The sequence below is a fragment of the Hemiscyllium ocellatum genome, chromosome 5 (assembly GCF_020745735.1).
Source record: "Hemiscyllium ocellatum isolate sHemOce1 chromosome 5, sHemOce1.pat.X.cur, whole genome shotgun sequence".
Lineage (NCBI taxonomy): Eukaryota > Metazoa > Chordata > Chondrichthyes > Orectolobiformes > Hemiscylliidae > Hemiscyllium > Hemiscyllium ocellatum.
This window is the reverse complement of record NC_083405.1, coordinates 141,080,415-141,096,051: the sequence shown is the minus strand read 5'-3', so window position 1 is coordinate 141,096,051 and position 15,637 is coordinate 141,080,415.

Here is a 15,637-nt window from a genome sequence, read left to right as displayed (position 1 = left end):
TTGACAAGAGTCTGATCCGTAAGATCAGGACATGGTTTAGTAACAGGGTCATTTATGAAAACACAATCATGGGAGAGTATCAGACAGTTCAAGAGGTTCTGCCTGCAGGAATGTAGCAGGGTTAATGTATTTAAAGGAGGGAAGTGGATTCTGAAGTAGTGAGATCTCATAGTGACTGAGACGAGCTGCACTGAGGTGTCAAGTATGTTTAGAGGTAAGCAAGGATGCTGCAGAGTGCGAGGTACAGACTTCTACATTTTGATGTAAAGTTATATTACAGCCACTCAATCCCATAGTATGGATGGCAGGGAGAATCTGGATGCAGGAAGGCATACACTGAGCAACAGGGTCAAGCTTAGTAGAATAATAAGCAACATTCATCAAAGTTTTACCTGCATTTCCACACGTCATTTACAGTATCCGTTGCTCCGAATGCAGTCTCCTCTACATTGGAGAGACAGGACGCCTACTCGCAGAGCGCTTCAGAGAACATCTCCAGGACACCTGCATCAACCAACCCCACCGCACCATGGCCGAACACTTCAACTGCCCCTCCCACTTCACCAAGAACATGCAGGTCCTGGGCCTCCTCCATCGCCACTCCCTCACCACCTGATGCCTGGAGGAAGAACGTCTCATCTTCCGCCTCGGTACCCTCCAACCACACAGCATCAATGTGGATTTCACTAGTTTCTTCATTTCCCTCCTCCCCCCACCTTATCCCAGTTCCAACCTTCCAACTCAGCATTGCTCTCATGACCTGTCCTACCTGTCCATCTTCCCTCCTACCTATCCTCTCCACCCTCCTCTCTGACCTATCACCTTCACCCCCACCTCCATCTACCTATCGCACTCTCAGGTACCTTCCCCCCGGCCCCACACCCCCTCCCATTTATCTCTTCACCCCCTCGGCTCACAACCTCATAGCTGACGAAGGGCTCTTGCCCAAAGTGTCAATTCTCCTGCTCCTTGGATGCTGCCTGACCTGCTGTGCTTTTCCAGCACCACTCTCTTGACTCTAATCTCCGGCATCTGCAGTCCTCACTTTCGCCTACTTGAACATTCAAATCTATTGAAAAAGTGAGGACCAGAGAGTCAGAGTCGAAAAGTGTGGCGCTGGAAAAAGCACAGCAGGTCAGGCAGCATTGGAGAAGCAGGAGAGACAATGTTTTGGGACAAACCCTTCATCTGGAATGTGGAGGGGGAAGGGGAGCTGAGAAATAAATGGAGTGGTGTGGGTGGGGTTGGGGGGAAGGTAGGTGGGATGGCAATAGATGGATGCAGATGAGAGGTGTTTGTGATAGGATGGTAGGGAGGGTGGAGCAGATAGGTGGGAAGGCTATGGGCCTAGTAGGGAACATGCAACCAGTATAATTTTTTTTGGTTCAGCTTTGATGGGCTGAAGGGCCTGTTCTGTACTGTATGATTCTACGATTTTAAATATTAACTGATACTTGTCAACTCAAGCCTGGAAATTGTACCGATTTTGCTGCATTTGGACACGGACTGCTTCAGTGTCTCAGGAGTTGCAAATGGTGCAGAGTTTTGTGCAATCATCAGCAAACATCCCCAATTCAGACCTTAGGATGGCTGAAATCCCGAGGCCTCTGCAGCTGAAGTGAACTCTTAGACAGAGACACCTCCTCCTAAAAATCAAAAGGAACAGAGTGTTTCTTTCTACTGAACCAGAGAGAAACAGGATGTGAAAATCATAACGGTGTTGCTGAATTGTCTTTATCAATGGTGTGTTTATCAGATGCTGCCTTGACTGAAACAGCTGATGAGTAATAGTTCACTAATGTATTATCTTGTTAAGTATTTTGACAGAGTAAAGTTGCGCCAATTCTTTTTTTGTTGTTGTATTTTAAGTGTTGTAAGAGTAAAGTGTGTTTTGACTAAAGTTTAGTGGTGGACCAACTGAACCATATCAGGAACACAATCTCTGGTACTAGTGGTTTTTAAAATAAAAAAGTTAGAGTCTAGGCTGTCTCAATAATATACTTCGTGGGTATCTGGTCTGGCCCATAACAATACTGTTCCAACAAAATCTCCCTGCTCTTAAACGCTGCCTCAGCTAGGAAAGGCAAGTATCCCATTTGCCTTTTTCACCACTATGTCTACTTGTCTTTAAAGGATTGTGGATATGCTGCCTGACCTGCTGCGCTTTTCCAGCAACACATTTTCAGCTCTGATCTCCAGCATCTGCAGACCTCACTTTCTCCTTGTGGATATACACACTAAGGTCCTGCTGATCCTCAGGCATTCCCTGTGTCCTACCATTCACCAAGTATTCCCTTACCTTGTTTGTCCTGCCCAAGTACATCACCTCACATATCTCCAGATTGAATCCCATTTCCCACTGATCAGACCATCTGACCAGCCTGCCTGTATCCTCCTGTAATCTAAGGCTATTCTTCTCGCTATTTGCAACCCCACCAATCATTTGTATAAACCACAAGTAGCAGGGCCTCAATACCTCAGCCTCGTCCAAATGTCCCCAACATCATATAAGCCAATCTTTAGACAAAATAAAAACTGAAAGAAGGCGGATGCTGGAAATCAGAAAGAAAAATAGAAATTGCTGGAAAAGATTAGCAGGTCTGGCAATATCTGTGGAGAGAAATCAGACTGAACATTTTGGTTCCAGTGGCTCTTCTCAGAACTAACGTTAACTCTATTTCTCTCTCCAGTTGCTCTTAGACCTGCTGAGCTTTTCTGGCAATTTCTGTCTGATTCCAATGTTGAGACAGTTTTTGATACCAAGGAACGGTTGGAGATGCTGGATACTACAAAGGCTGTGGGCCCTGACAACATTCCGGTAATAGGACTGAAGACGTGTGCTCCAGAACTTGCCACTCCCTGAGCCAAGCTGTTCCAGTACAGTTACTACACTGGCATCGACCCAACAATATGGAAAATTGCCCAGGTATGTCCTGTATATAAAAAGCAGGACAAATCCAACACGGCCAATTACCACCCCATCAATTACCACCCCCTACTCTCGATCATCTGTTCTGTGGTAGTGACCCCATCTCTAAGCCAGTAAGCTTCAGGTCTAGTCCCACTTGTTCCAAAGACGTGTACTAACATCTCTCATCGGGCTGATTCAAAAATATCAATCTACTCTTGTCTTAGAGGGAGTGCTGAAACTGGGAATGGCAGCAACAAAAACAAATTGCTGGAGAAACTCAGTAGGTCTGGCAACATCTGTGAAGAGAGAAACAGAATTAATGCTTGAGTCCTGTGACATTTCTTCAGAACTGGGATTGTATTCACTAGAATTTTGACGGATGAGATGGGATCTGAGTGAAACATATAAAATTCTAATAGAACTAGGCAGACTTAAACCAGGGGGGCCAGTTTAAGGATATAGGGTTGGCTATGAGGAAATATAACTTCATTCAGAGGATAGTGAACCTGTAGAATTTGTTACAACAGAAGACTGTGCAAGTCACTGGGAATTTTTTTCATTCACTCATGGGACATGGGCATCACAGGCTGGGCCAGCAAGTTGGGCCTTCCTTTGGTTATCATTGAGAAGTAGGTGGTGAGCTGCCATTTCGGTAAGAAAGAGATAATATTTTTAGATTTTAAAGGCTTCATGGAGTATTGAGAGAAATCAGAAATTTGGCATTGAGATGGAGGGTCAACCATTATCATATTGAAAGTTGGAGGATTGAAGGGCTAATGGCCTTCTCTGCTCCTGGGTATTAGGTTCCTAAGTTTCCAACCTTAATTTCCTTCATATAGCTGTCAGTGGAATAAAGGTTCACTGCTTTGTGATCTTTGGACTGCCTGTGTGTTCGAATCTCACATCACTTCCTCAAATTTTCAGAACCATCTGTGACTCCTCAGATACTGAAGCAGTCCAGGTCAAAATGCAACAAGACTGGGCAACATGCATGCATGGGCTGACCACTGGCAAGTCACATTAATGCCATTCAAGTGCCTGGCAATGACCACCTCAAATGAGGGAGAATATTACCATTTCCCTTCAATACTAAATGGCATTACCATCACTGAATTCTCAACTATCAACAGCCACCAAACAGAAACTCAACTGGAGTAACCATATAATTGCTAAGTCTAAAATAGCAGGTCAAAGGCTTGGAATCCTGCAGTGAGTAACTTACCTCCTGACTCCCCAGAGCTTGGTTCACCAGCTACAGGGAATACGTCAGGAGTGTGATGGAATATTTTACACTTGGTTGAGTGCAGTAATGAAACTTGACACCAACTAGGATAAAGCAGGACACTTAATTGGCACCACATCCATAAGCATTCTCTCCCTCCACCTCCGATGCTCAGTGTACTTTCAACAGGACGCACAGCAGAAATTCACCAACCTCGCCCTTCCAAATATCAAGTCTTAGCTGGTATGAGGTGTGGGCTGCGTCAACAAAATCAGATTAGTGTGTGTAGGCAGGACTTCAGGCAATACAACTGTTTGGAACTGCATCAGTGCTGGTTCCGACATGTTTGTTTCTGTTGTGCTTTCTTAAACCAGCCTCAAGGAACTGACCTTTCTAATTGCTGATTAAACAGTTTCACATGCCGAGGAAAAGCTGATCTGGCAATCTGAGTTTGGATGAGGATGCAGGTTGTTTGGAATAATTGCTGAACTGGTACACGTGAAGTGTGATCCACCCTCATTTGTTCAGCGTTCACATTCTCAATGTTGATAGACTCTAATATAGCCTGGAATTAACTGTGACCCGCACCAAGGAGACCAAGTCCAAGTACAATCCTTGGGCATCTGCTGTACACACCACTCATCAATGGAGATCAGTCTCTGGCAATTCATTATGACCAAAAAGACACAAGGAAGATATCTGGAGGTCAACCACCTCAGCTCCAGGACATCTCTGCAGGTGTTCCTCTGGGTAGTGTCTAAGCCCAACCCATCTTCAGCTCTTGTCTGAGATTGCCACTTTGTTGTGGTGGGCAGGTTTGTGCATACCTAGGAACCTGACAGCTAAACTATCCTGGCAGGGTCACCCAGGGTCAAGGAGGAGCTTCCAGACAAAGTGCGATCCATGAAAACCTCAACGGTGGAGCAAGCTTCGATAAGAACATTTCAACAGTTGCAAAAGCATATAAAGCATATTTCAGCAAGGCGTTCGATAAGGTTCCCCACAGTAGGCTATTGTACAAAATGTGGAGGAATGGGATTGTGGGAGATATAGCAGTTTGGATCAGTAATTGGCTTGCTGCAAGAAGACAGAGGGTGGTGGTTGATGGGAAATGTTCATCCTGGAGTCCAGTTACCAGTGGTGTACCACAAGGGTCAGTGTTGGGTCTACTGCTGTTCGTCATTTTTATAAACGACCTGGATGAGGGCGTAGAAGGGTGGGTTAGTAAATTTGCAGATGACACTAAGGTCAGTACAATTGTGGATAGTGACGAAGGATGTTTTAGGTTACAGAGAGACATAGATAAGCTGCAGAGCTGGGCTGAGAGGTGGCAAATGGAGTTTAATGCAGACAAGTGTGAGGTGATACACTTTGGTCGGAGTAACCGGAATGCAAAGTACTGGGCTACTGGTAAGATTCTTGGTAGTGTAGATGAGCAGAGAGAGCTCGGTGTCCAGGTACACAGATCCTTGAAAGTTGCCACCCAGGTTGACAGGGTTGTTAAGAAGGTAGACAGTGTTTTAGCTTTTATTAATAGAAGGGTCGAGTTCCAGAACCATGAGGTTATGCTGCAGCTGTACAAAACTTTGGTATGGCCACAGTTGGAGTATTGTGTACAGTTCTGGTCACCGCATTATAAGAAGGATGTGGAAGCTTTGGAAAGGGTGCAGAGGAGATTTACCAGGATGTTGCCTGGTATGGAGGGAAGGCTGAGGGACTTGAGGCTGTTTTCGTTAGAGAGAAGAAGGTTGAGAGGTGACTTAATAGAGACATACAAGATAATCAGAGGGTTAGATAGGGTGGACAGGGAGAGCCTTTTTCCAATAATGGTGACGGTGAGCACGAGGGGGCATAGCTTTAAATTGAGGGGTGATAGATATAGGATAGATGTCAGAAGTAGTTTCTTTACTCAGAGAGTAGTAAGGGTATGGAATGCTTTGTCTGCAACGGTAGTAGATTCACTAACTTTAAGTACATTTAAGTCGTCATTGGACAAACATATGGATGTACATGGAATAGTGTAGGTTAGATGGGCTTCAGATTGGTATGACAGGTCGGCACAACATCGAGGGCCGAAGGGCCTGTACTGCGCTGGAATGTTCTATGTTCTATGTAAAGGCTGCAACAGAGAAGAGCTGCCAATTGTTTTGGTCTCCATGTCACTGGCCTTCAACCCCTATCTGAAAATGTGTTGTTGGAAAAGCGCAGCAGGTCAGGCAGCATCCAAGGAACAGGAGATTCGACGTTTCGGGCATAAGCCCTTCTTCGGGAAATCTGAAGGGCTTATGCCCGAAATGTCGATTCTCCTGCTCCTTGGATGCTGCCTGACCTGCTGCGCTTTTCCAGCAACACATTTTCAGCTCTGATCTCCAGCATCTGCAGACCTCACTTTCTCCTTCAACCCCTATCTGCCAAGGTCCATGTGGTGGCTGTCTGTGCACCAGCCTCTCCACGATAAAAGATGCCATGTACCTAATAAGAGGTGCCAGTCCTTCTACATTTTCAGCTGTTTTGTCAATGACCATCCCTCCATTCTAAGGTCAGAAGCAGGGATCTTCGCCAATGATTGCACAATGATTGCACCATTCATGGTGTATAAGAGCAAGGATGTAATGTTAGAGTTGTACAAAGCGTTAGTTAGGCCATAGCATGTAGTTCTGGTTGCAGAGAAGACTGAGGGTGGACATGATTGAGGTGTATAAAGCAATGAAGGGTATTGACAAGGTGCCCCTTGGCTGAGGCATCAATCACATGGTTTTAGCACAATGACCAGGAGATTCAGGGGGAATTTCAGGAAAAGCTTTTTCACACAGAGGGTGGTGGGAATCTGGAATGCACTACCTGGGAATGTAGTGGAGGCCAGAAACCTTATAACCTTTAAAAGAAATATTTGGATGAGCACTTGAAATATTATAACATTCAAGGATACGGGACAAATACAGGAAATTGGGATTGGTGCACTTTTAATGGTGGTTATATCAGTGCAGACGCTGTGGGATGAAGGGCCTTTTCTGCTTTGTATGAATCCATGAATTTGTGACTCCTCAGCTGCTTCTGGCTGAAGGTCGCTGCGAAAGCTTCAGCCTTATCTGTTGCACTGATGTACTGGGCTCCTCCATCATTGAGGCTGGGGATAATGGGAAGGGTAAAACTCCAAGAAGTATAATGACCAATGGGAAGCAAAGCTGCAGATTAATGGCGATGGGGGTGCATTGGAACATATGAAAACAATGAAAAGAAAGGAGAACCCAGGAGAGACGATTCAAGTTTTCAGTACACAAAATAGAACAGACTGTTTGGAAAAGGTTAGGAATCAAACTTAAAAAACACTGCAAGAGGGACAGTCAATACAGGAGTGAAAGTGTCATATCTGAACGCACGCAGTATAAAAAGTAAGGTTAATGAGCTGGTGGCACAGATCAAAATTGGCAGGTATGACAAGTGTTTGTTGATAAAGTTCCAGTTGGAATGCCATGCTTTGAGGAATTCTCGTGCGTGTCTCTGTTTGGCCTGTCCTAGGTTGAATGTGTTGTCCCAGTCAAAGAGGTGTCCTTCCTCACCTGTATGTAAGGATACTAGTGATGGTGGGTCATTCGGGTAATGGTATCACAGTTGAATAAAGACAACTATAGAAACACTATAGAGTGGTGAATCTATGGAATTCATTGCCACTGAGGGCTGTGGAGGCCACGTCATTGAGTATACTTAAGACAGAGATAGTTAAGTTCTTGATTGCCAACGGGATCAAAGGTTACGGGGAGAAAGCGGGAAAATGGGGATGGAAAACCTATCAGCCATGATCAAATGACAGAGCAGAATTGAAAGACCAAATTGCCTAATTCCTGCTCCTATGGTCTGATCATATTTGTGGAGCTGGTAAATCCTAGTGATTCTTTTCAGTGTCCTCTGGTAGTGAGGTGATCAGAACTGTGGGCTATATTCCAAGTCGTATAAAGCTGCAGCATAATTTGTCTATCCTTATACTTAATGCCCTTTCTAATGAAGGCAAGCATGTCTTTATTACCTTATCTACCTGCGCTGCCACCTTCAGTAACCTGTGGACCTACACACCCAGATCCCTCTGCATATCAAGACTCCAAAAGTTTCTGCTATTCACTGTATAATTTCCACCTGTACTAGATCTTCCATAATGCATCACATTTGTCTGGATTAAATTCCATCGGCAATTTTCCTGCCCATGCCTCCAACTGATCAATATCCATCAAGGTTTGTGTGAAGGTTTGTAGCTCGGGTACCAGTTGTCAGTGGTTGTGAGTATGTTGGCTGAGCTGGGAAGTTCATTTGCAGACATTTGTCCCCTGGCTAGGTGACAAATTCAGTGCTTCGGAGCCTCCTGTGAAGCGCTGCTGTACTATGTCTTCGGGAATTTATTGGTTCTGTATCTGTTGCTTCCGTCTGCCTGTTCCAGTTGTTTGTTGTAGTGGCCAGTATATTGGGTCTAGGTCTATGTGCTTGCTGATTTGAGTCTGTAGATGAGTACCACGCTTCTAGGGATTCTTTGGCTGCTCTCTTTTTGACTTATCCTACGATCATTGTGTTGTCCCAGTCAAATTTGTGGTCCCTGTTGTTAGGTTCCCTTCTTGAGATTCTTACCCGCTCAATGCAATTGCAATACAACAACTTGTGTGAACAGCCACGACTTATTTAAGTACTCATTTTTGGAGGATCACTTAATACTCTTCGCAATGCTTGTGGAGCGTGTGAAGCAAACATCTCTGAACAAGGGAACCGTCCTCCCTTTATACTGGGTTTTATATCACAGTCAATCGTGCACTCAAGACACCATCCCCTGCCACTTCCCAATAGTCACATGTCACCCAAAAACAATGTAAAGTGATTAGATTATTTCCAGAAACAATGTGTGATTAGGTTATTCCTTAAACTGCAGCATTTACAGAGCAGGATTAGATTGTCACATCCTGTCTGCAAGACAGAAAACTACCCCCCGGGACATCCAATTTCTTACATGTCAGCAGAACAAATTAACCCTTTAACATCTCATTGTCACCTGTGTGTATGGTTACTAGGGACATAGCCACAACCATGACAAACTAGCACCTGAGCTACAAATCTTTACACCAACCTTGAACACCTATGGGCGAGAGATGCAAATACAAGCAAGGGAAATGGGAATCCTGTACCAAACATCTAAGCACTACCTACAAACAACTCTGATTCCTACATGAATGCCAAAGGAATCAAATATAACCACCCTGTGTCAGATACAGACTACCAATCAACAACCCACAAGCCAGGGAAACAGTCAGACAAAACAATCTCAGGATGGTCCAGATTATGATTACAGGCACATGGAACAGATTTCCCAGGTATAGTCAAGAAAGTCCATGCCAAAAATCATTAATTTTAAAAACAACCAATCAAAACTGGACTGCGACAATTGAACAGGCCATCACCCATAGGACAGAACAGAATCACGTACAGAAAGAGAACAACATTACAAGACAAAATGACAAAGCTAACCAACAGCATAGAAGATAACATGACAGAGACCTGGGTTAGAAACCTCTCCAACAGACAGCTTACAGACACAGAAAAGGCTGCACTAGCCAAGGGACTCAACTACAATAACAGGGATGCAAAAGTATCAGATTTCGTAGCTGCACGAGAATATACTCTCAGAACTAACAGACTAACTGAAGAGGGACAGCAAACAGCCAGATAAAATACCCTTACTAACAAAGTCAAACAAACAACTTCAATACCAAAAAGAGAGAAGCCCTTAAAAACACTCAAAAATGACAAGAACATAATCATATTACCAGTGGACAAAGGGCAGAATGATGATTATCATGGACAAGGCCAAATATATTCAGAAAGCAGAGAAATACTTGCAGATAACGACACCTACCCACAGAGGTTTGGAGGTGCCGGTGTTGGACTAGGATGCACAAGTTAAAAATCACACGCCAGATTATATGGTTTATTTGCTTCCAAATAAGCCTGTTGGACTATAACCTGTTGTGTAATTTTCAACTTTGTACCATACTATCTACAGAGGGAGTTTGACCCCATGCAACAGCTAACCACTAGAATAAACAACACTATGGAACCTTCAGAAAAAGAACTAATAACCAGGATTGACCTACAAAGGTTAAAACCAGAAAGCAACAATACTCTTCAGATTTTACAGATTACCCAAAGTACACAAACCAAACATACCATTCAGACCTATTGTGGCACTGCCTGGAATGCCATCGCATAAACTGGCAAAAGAACTCCAAAAAAGACTAAGACATCTGATTGCCAGATCCAAACACTCCATACAATCAACACAGGAATTCCTAGATAAACATAGACAAGGAGGAAGCAATGGTCTCATTTGATGTAATGGCACTGTTCACTTCAATTGACAAAACTCTAGCCAGAGAGGAGGAAACCAACAATCAATTCCCATTTCTGGATCTTATGGTACAAAGAATATAGAACTGTGAATGCACCACAGAAGTGTACAGGAAAGCCACACACACCAATCAGGTCCTGAATTACAACAGCAACCACCCAAACACACACAAGCTGCATTAGGACCCTGTTCGAAAGGGCTACAACACACTGCAGCACTCCCAACCTATGAAAGGAAGAAGAACATGTCTACAGTATTCCCCAAGAATGGATATTCATCTGCAGACGCTTAAGAGACAAACAACGTGACAAGGACATATTAGGACCGAACTCACTAGCCACGCTACCTTACATAGAAACCGTCTTGGAACTGACAGCCAGACTTCTCCAACCACTGGGATTCATGACAGCTCATAAATTGACAGCCATGCTCAGACAACTCAATTGGACAAAAGATTCATGATGAAGGGTTTATGCCCGAAACATCAATTCTCCTGCTCCTTGGATGCTGCCTGACTGGCTGTGCTTTTTCAGCACCACACTCTCGATCAGGACAAAAGACCCGATACCCACAGATACACACAGATGGCAGGGACCACAAATTCGAGTGGGACAGCAAAACAATCACAGCACAAGCCAGAAAGAGTATAGCCAGACAATTCCTAGAAGCATAGCACTCATCATGGTGGCTCAGTGGTTAGCACTGCTGTCTCACAGCACCAAAGTCCCAGGTTCAATTCCAGCCTCGGGTGACTGTTTGTGTGGAGTTTGCACATTCTCCCCGTGACTGCATGGGTGTGCTCTGGTTTCCTTCCACAATCCAAAGATGTGCAGGTCAGGTGAATTAGCCATACTAAACTGCCCATAGTGTTAGGTACATTAGTCAGAGGGAAATGGGTCTGGGTGGGTTACTCTTCAGAGGGTCACAGTGGACTGGTTGGGCCGAAGAGCCAGTACCACACTGTAGGGAATCTAATTTAATCCACGGACTCAATCAACAAGCACATTGACCTAGACTCAGTATACCGGCCACTACAATAAACAACTGGTAGCAGAAGAAACGGACCCAAATACATTCCAGAGGACACAGTACGACATCGCTTCAAAAGAGGCTCCAAAGCACTCCAAAGGGATGAAACGTCAGCAAATCAACTTCCCAGCTCGGCAAACATACCCACAACCATGATCTGTATCCTCTGACAATCCTCCGCACTATCCACAACATCACCAATCTTTGTATCATCTGCAAATTTACTAATTAGACCAGTGAGGTTTCCTCCAAATCATTTACGTAGATCACGAACAGCAGAGGTCCCAGCACTGATCCCTGTGGAAGATCACTAGTCACAGCCCTCCATTCTGAAAAGTATCCTTCCACAGGTACCCTGTCTCCGAGAACAAAGTTAGTTCTGTATGCATCCTGCCAGTTCACCCTTGATACCATGTGGCTTCACCTTTCACAGGAGAACCTCAATTATCCGAAGGACATGGGTGGGCAGTATTTTGTTCGATTAATCCAACTCTGGATAATCAAATGCCAGATAACATAGTTTAGCTCAGCATCGGGACTTGCTGGATAATCCAATATTCAGATAATCAGATGCCAGATAATCGAGGTTCCTCTGTGTACTTCCTCCTCACATCCGACAGTTCCAGACCCCTCCTCCTTTCCTCAAATCAGAACCCCACATTTCCTGCCTAGACATAAACCGTATTATTTCACTTCCAAGTCAAATACCTTCTCCATGCCATGCCTCCTACATTTGATACGTGCACGTTCACATCTTATAGTGCAGACAGCTCCACCTTGCTTTACATATCCTCCCCTTGCCTCCTACACACATCCTATCTTCCCCCCAACCTGCTACAGTCCGACACCCTACCTTCCCCCTCCCACTTTCTACAGTCAGACACCCCAACCTCTATCACCTCCTACAGTCAGATGCCATCGTATCCCCCTAGTCACATACCCTGTCCACTCCCCCTACAGGGAGAATGCGAGAACTGCAGGTGCTGGAGATCAGAGCAGAAAAATGTGTTGCTGGAAAAGCGCAGCAGGTCAGGCAGCATCCAAGGAGCAGGAGAATCGACGTTTCGGGCATAAACCCTTCTTCAAGAATGAGGAGGGTGTGCCAAGCTCACTTGGGTGAGGGGCGCTGGGAATGCTATAGGTGGAAGGAGGTTAAGGTGAGGGTGATAGGCCAGAGAGGGGGTGGGGGCGGAGAGGTCAGGAAGAAGATTGCAGGTCAAGAAGGCAGTGCTGAATCCAAGGGCTGGGACTGAGATAAGGTGGGGGGAGGGGAAATGAGGAAGCTGGAGAAATCTGCATTCATCCCTTGTGGTTGGAGGGTTCCTAAGTGGAAGATGAGGCGCTCTTCCTCCAGGCGTCATGTTGCCATGGTCTGGTGATGGAGGAGGCCAAGGACCTGCATGTCTTTGGCAGAGTGGGAGAGGGAGTTAAAGTGTTGAGCCATGGGGCGGTTGGGTTGGTTGGTGCGGGTGTCCCAGAGGTGTTCTCTGAAACGCTCCGCAAGTAGGTGGCCTGTCTCCCCAATGTAGAGGAGGCCACATCGGGTGCAACAGATGCAGTAAATGATGTGTGTGGAGGTGCAGGTGAATTTGTGACGGATATGGAAGGATCCCTTGGGGCCTTGGAGGGAAGTGAGGGAGGAGGTGTGGGCGCATGTTTTGCATTTCTTGCGGTTGCAAGGGAAGGTGCCGGGAGCGGAGGTTGGGTTGGTGGGGGGTGTGGACCTGACGAGGGAGTCGCGGAGGGAGTGGTCTTTTTGGAACACTGATAGGGGAGGGGAGGGAAATATATCCCTGGTGGTGGGGTCTGTTTGGAGGTGGTGGAAATGACGAAGGATGATACGATGTATCAGGAGGTTGGTGGGGTGGTAGGTGAGGACAAGTGGGGTTCTGTCCTGGTGGCGATTGGAGGGGCAGGGTTCAAGGGCGGAGGAGCAGGAAATGGAGGAGATGTGGTGGAGAGCATTGTCAACCACGTCTGAGGGGAAATTGCGGTCTTTGAAGAAGGAGGCCATCTGGGTTGTTCGGTATTGGAACTGGTCCTCCTGGGAGCAGATGCGGCAGAGGCAAAGGAATTGGGAATATGGGATGGCGTTTTTACTGGGGGCAGGGTGGGAGGAGGTGTAATCTAGGTAGCTGTGGGAGTCGGTAGGTTTATAATAAACGTCCGTGTTGAGTTGGTCGTCCGAGATAGAAATGAAAAGGTCAAGGAAGGGGAGGGAGGAGTCTGAAACGGTCCAGGTAAATTTCAGGTCAGGGTGGAAGATATTAGTAAAGTGGATGAACTTTTCAACCTCCTCGTGGGAGCATGAGGTAGCACCGATACAGTCATCGATGTAGCGGAGGAAAAGGTGGGGGATGGTGCCAGTGTAGTTGCGGAAGATGGACTGTTCCACATATCCGACGAAGAGGCAGGCATAGCTGGGGCCCATGTTGGTGCCCATGGATACTCCTTTGGTTTGGAGGAAGTGGGAGGATTGGAAAGAGAAGTTGTTCAGAGTGGGACCAGTTCAGTCAGTTGTAGGAGGGTGTCAGTGGAAGGGTACTGGTTGGTTTCGCGGGAAAGGAAGAAGCGGAGGGCTTTGAGGCCTTCATGATGGGGGATGGAGGGGTACAGGGACTGGATATCCATGGTGAAGATAAGGTGTTGGGGGCCAGGGAAGCGAAAATCATGGAGGAGGTGGAGGGTGTGGGTGGTGTCCCGAATGTAGGTGGGGAGTTCTTGGACTAAGGGGGACAGGATCATGTTGAGGTATGCAGAGATGAGTTCGGTGGGGCAGGAGCAGGCTGAGACAATGGGTCGGCCGGGGCAGTCAGGTTTGTGGATTTTGGGCAGGAGGTAGAAACGGGCGGTGCGGGGTTGTGGGACTATGAGGTCAGAGGCGGTGGATGGGAGATCCCCTGAGGTGATGAGGTTATGGATGGTCTGGGAGATGATGGTTTGGTGGTGGGAGGTGGGGTCATGGTCAAGGGGGCAGTAGGAGGAGGTGTCCGTGAGCTGGCGTTTAGCCTCAGCACTTAACCTACAGTCAGACACACTCATCCTCCCCTCTTACATTCAGGCACCCCGTCCTCTCCCCCTACAGTTAGATACCCTGTTGTATCTTCTTACTGTCAGAAACCTCGACCTACCACCCCATCCTACCCCCCTACAGACACCCCATCCTCCTCACCTAGTCAGGCACTCAGTCCTTCTCCCCTACAATCAGACACCTCCTTCTTTCTCCCTACAGTGAGACACCCCACCCTCTCCTCCTGCTGTCAGATACCCTGTCCTGTCCTCCTACAGACACCTCACCCTCCTCCCCTCCAGTCATACACACCATCCTCTCCTACAACATACACCCTGTCCACTCCATCTACTGTCAGACATCCTGCCTATCCTCCTAAGTCAGACACCTCGTCCTCTCCCTCTACAGCCAGAATCCCTGTTGTCTCCCCCTACAGTCAGACACCCTGTCCTCTCCTCCTACAGTCAGACAACCTGTCCTTTCCCCATACAGATACCCCATACTCTCCTCCTACAATCAGGCACCCAGTCCTCTCGTTGTCCACTACTCTGACACCCCATTCTCTCCCCACATCCAGACATCCCGTACTCTCTCCCTACATTCAGACACATTATTACCTCCCCCAAATTAGACACCTCACCCCCACTCCCGACAGACACTCCATCCTCGCCCCCGAAAATCAGGCACCTCATCTTCTCCTCGTCCCCAAGTCTGCCACCCCATCCTCTCCCTGACAGTCAGACAAGTTGTTTTCTCCCCCTACAGTCAGACAACTAGTCCTCTCCTACAGTCAGAGCACCCCGTCTTCTCCCCCTACCAGTCAGACCCCCGCACTTTCCCCCAGAATCAGACAGTCCGTCCTCTCCTCTTGCCCTAGTCTGACACCCCATCCTCTCCCCGCTACAGTCAGACACCCCATTCTCTCCAAAAGAGAAAATGCTGGAAAATCTCAGCAGGTCTGGTAGCATCTGTAAGGAGAGAAAAGAGCTGACGTTTCCAGTCTAATTGACCCTTTGTTTTTTGCTTTTGCCCCATCCTCTCCTCGTCTGCCAGCCCGTCCTCTCCCCCTACAGTCAGATCCCT